Source organism: Saccostrea cucullata, unplaced genomic scaffold, assembly GCF_032062105.1.
Source record: "Saccostrea cucullata isolate Sc308-1 unplaced genomic scaffold, CSIRO_AGI_Scuc_v1 ctg23212, whole genome shotgun sequence".
Classification (NCBI taxonomy): domain Eukaryota; kingdom Metazoa; phylum Mollusca; class Bivalvia; order Ostreida; family Ostreidae; genus Saccostrea; species Saccostrea cuccullata.
This window is the reverse complement of record NW_026932431.1, coordinates 1-4080: the sequence shown is the minus strand read 5'-3', so window position 1 is coordinate 4080 and position 4080 is coordinate 1. Positions and strand designations below refer to the sequence as shown.

The following is a 4080-nucleotide window of genomic DNA, read 5'->3' as shown; positions in this document are numbered from 1 at the left end:
TAATTCAAATGTATATGAGGATTTTTTTTTTATTTTTGAATTCATATTCATTTTTTTTTTATCATAACTGTAGAAGGAGAGTCAGACAAAAGAAGGAGAGTCAGAAGCTAAGTGGGGTGGGTGATAAAAGAAAGTCAGTAAAGTTGGAACTTTACACAATTCCTTTCAAAACGGACGAAGATGACGGTAACAGATATCAGGCGCTTGGTGAAGTAATAAAGCAATCCCAATATGAAGACTTGAGATAAATATCTTCTCAAATCGATATAATAGTTGAATTACATTAAGACCAATGCATTTTTAAATTGTATTTTAAATCAAGAGACATGAATGACTTACATGTTGCAGCGTGACATAATGTGAAAATAAATTTGTTGAAACATCAATTGTAGGGTGAAAAAAAAAATAAAGGTGGAGAAAGGTGAAGAATGGTATTCTGCTATTTTATTAATTACTTGCAAATTGAACTGGTTTAATTTAATGAGGGAGAAAAATACATATTGATAATTCAATTTAAAATGTGTTAATATAATTGATTAAAATTAAAAAAATAGATATGCAATAAAATATATCAGCACAGTAAAAATTATTCAATGCTTATTGGCACTGAGTGTCCAGTAAAGATCAAAATTTAAAGCTCTTTATCGATTAATAATATTTTATATAACATTTATGAAGAAGTTTTCCCATTATATCACAAATATCATACTTTTATAAATATGCCCTGAAAAACTGCCGAATTACGCCGGATACAGTTATGTTCCACCGGAAACAGTTATGTTGCCTTCCCGCACACAGTTATGTTCCCTCGCTTCGATCATTCTGCATATCAAATACGTCGGGTTCGAAATTCACAGAGGCAGTTGCTAAGCAAACGTAAACAGTTCCGCGAAAATTAAAAAGTCGAGACAACATCTGCGATTTGTTCATTTGAATTCAGAAGAATTAGATAATTAAATTGAGGAGAAAAATCTTGAAATTTGTAACAAAGGTTACCATCAAAAGTGTCAGCATACTGAAAACATTCTGCCATGAAACAGGACGGGATATTTCGGAATTATACTCAACGTACATGTGTACATAGTGTTCAATAAATGTGTTCGATGTCGGATTACCGATTTTGGTTCAATGTTTAAAAATGTTATACATAGCTTTATTCTCGGGCAGCAATACCAGAATATTTTACCTTCGGTGACAGAAAAGCCCTGGAGTGTCATGTCGTCCTCTGCCTTCGGCATCGGGCGACATAACACTCCAGGACTTTCCTATCAACTTGAGGCATATATTCTGGTATGCTGCCCTCGAAGCCATGTAATATATGTATAGTGTAACATCCCATTGGAGAATTTTTTTACGCATCTAGAGAAGTCACCATGTGCCGGTGATTAGCTTCAAATTAGATCTATTCTCGGTACTCAGTGACATTGAGCATTGGGGGTTCTTTCTCGTGCAACCCCCTACCATGACACTGAACTAACAATTTTAAGGTCATATCCGAATGGTCCGGTGACTTTCACTTCTAATGTCGAGCCCTTTGCAAAGGAATGTTCAGTGACTAAATATACCTATGCTTACGTCTTAGGTTTGATGCTGCGCAGCGAACGAGAATAGAATCCGAGCCTCCTGATCACGAAGCGAACTCTCACTTCATCGATATATAGTGATGTTTGTATATGAGTGACACATTCTAGAATGTGCCATAAATAACACACAGTCAGTCATTTTATTTCTTTTCCTAGCAATTCATTTGAAATATATGATATCAAAAGGAAGATATGGAGGGAGAAATAAAATACACTCAGATAATCTGTTATATTAAACAAAGTCACATATATGTAAAATTGTTATATGAACAACAAATAACTTGCAGATTTTTTTTTTTAATATGAAATGTTTTATATTATTTGTTTAAATAGAAAAAAAAATACGTTAAGTGCGATATTTCAGATTTCTTCCAAAAGATTTATTTCAGATGTTTGAGAAAGTAAATGATAAACGTTTTCATCCTCAAGTATTGCTGTATACAAATTATAGTTTTTTTCTTGACATATTTATTTATGTTCACAATTGCCGGTAGGTGGTGGTGGAGGTGGTGGTCGTAACGGGGCTTTAACCGGACCACTTCCTGAATGTCCAACACGTGGTCTTGACAGTCCTGGCGTGTCTAGCTTTGGAACGCTTACAGGAACTTCAAAACCCTCTATGAATAAAAATATAATTATTCCTTAATATTTTTTTTAAAAAAAATATATGTTATATCAATGAGTACGCTTGGTTAATTATGAAAACATGACAACCTAAGCATTTGCAATTTAGATTTAGGTTTAATGATTCACAAATTTTGGCCAGAGTTAAAGGTCAAAGTTTATAAATCAATTTTAAAGAAAGAAAGAAATATGTGAAGTATGTGAGTCATAAATCTACCAAATCAAAATTTATGGTCAGATTTTATTGAAAAACAAATATACAGACAGAATGATAGGGTAAAGGCTATTTACCCCCCGAAAGAGGACATAAAATAAGACAAACAAAATATATCCACTTATCATTGTAATAAACTATACATTGTTACTATTGTTTCTATTTCAAAATCCTGATACATGTACCTGTATAATGCAGCATTGAAAAATTATATGAAATATTCTGCAATCTGCATAAAATGTGTATTCCTTAGAGAACATGTACTTACAACGTAATTACAATTTTCTATCAACTCGCCATTCTCATTACATGAAACAATTATTTCTGGATTCAAAAATATTGTATCAATAACGTATGAACATATAAAATGACGTAGATAGTATAATGAAGAGAAATACATATATTGAAGAAATAATGTCACATATCAACAAAAGTGATATTCTGCTCTGTTACAACGCAAAATGTAATAATTCTCAAAATAGTGTTGTGTTATTACATTTTCCGTTGATTTCGACGCAAAATGTAATTACGCAATATGTAATAATCCAGGTTTATTACTTTTCGCGTTGTTATTACATTTCGCGTTGTAACACTGCTCAGGTCTTTCGTTAAGGTTATCATGAATGAATCAAAGTGGCAGTAAGATAAATTGAGGTGAAGAATGTATACTTACTTATTGTGAAAGGCATCGCAAACTTGTATGGCTCCTTCAGAGTAACTGACAAGGTACCACTAAAAAGTGTAAGATCAGATTCTGAAGTAAAAAAAATGAAAATGATATTAATCTTAAAGTATTTTTTATAACAGTTACTATAATTTAACAAAATGAGGAATATGGGGCATATTTTTAGGTAAGATAAACAGAAGTACATTTTTGTTAGACTTCATACATGTGTATAATTAAAAAGAATGAAGAAAAAAAAAACGCGAGTCGTTATCTCAGATAAAGAAAATATGTAGAGATTTCCCACAAAGTCTAGAGTACACATCGATATGAAGATTATTTTATCTTCATGTACCTTAATAATTGTTCAATGTAAAATGACCTTATTTACCAAGAACACCATTCTTATTCTTAAAATAATATTTAAAGGTCATGCAATTCAAGCAGGGATGTCTCGATCAATAAGTTTAAATACTGTAGACGTACCTGTAAAAATATTTAATTATCTATAAGGATTGTTTATCTGTGTCGGCTTGGTGCACATGTGCTTATTAAGAAATTAAGATATTTACAGCGTATTGTAATAAATTAAAATGATCAACATATTTTCTTTGAGGGAGAGTCAAGAAAAGTATCATTTACTTTTCCTAAAATATAACATATCAATTATGTTCATACAAACGGTATATTAACTTCGGAAATAATATTAAACTTTAAGAAAATCTTTAAACAAGAACTTAAAATGTCGAAGTAGAAGTCAATCGCTTAAGAAATATTTTTTTTCATCGATTTCAGAACAAAACGTTACACTTACCTTCGATAGACAATGACTATTTTTAAAGGGAATTTCCTGCGTGTTTTCCTGTATGCCTATAGATAGATATTTTATCAGACTTTTTATCTATAAATAGTGCGAATATCACGTAAAACCCCAAAGGATATGAATGCAAAGATATAAAACACTATAATTGTTATTGTTTACCCTAATTATTCAC

At 31.3% G+C, this 4080-nt stretch overlaps 1 long non-coding RNA gene across 2 annotated transcripts; it reads right to left on the bottom strand.

The window, feature by feature from the left end:
- Nucleotides 1–1941: 1941 nt before the first annotated feature.
- LOC134235133 (uncharacterized) lies at nt 1942–3975 on the bottom strand. 2 transcript variants are annotated; one of them, XR_009985339.1, is made up of 3 exons: nt 3900–3975; nt 3095–3175; nt 1942–2200 (listed from the first exon to the last, which is right to left on the bottom strand). It is a non-coding gene; the product is annotated as an uncharacterized LOC134235133 (long non-coding RNA). The 2 variants fall into 2 exon arrangements; XR_009985340.1 differs by lacking the exon at nt 3900–3975 and adding an exon at nt 3292–3328.
- Nucleotides 3976–4080: the final 105 nt, after the last annotated feature.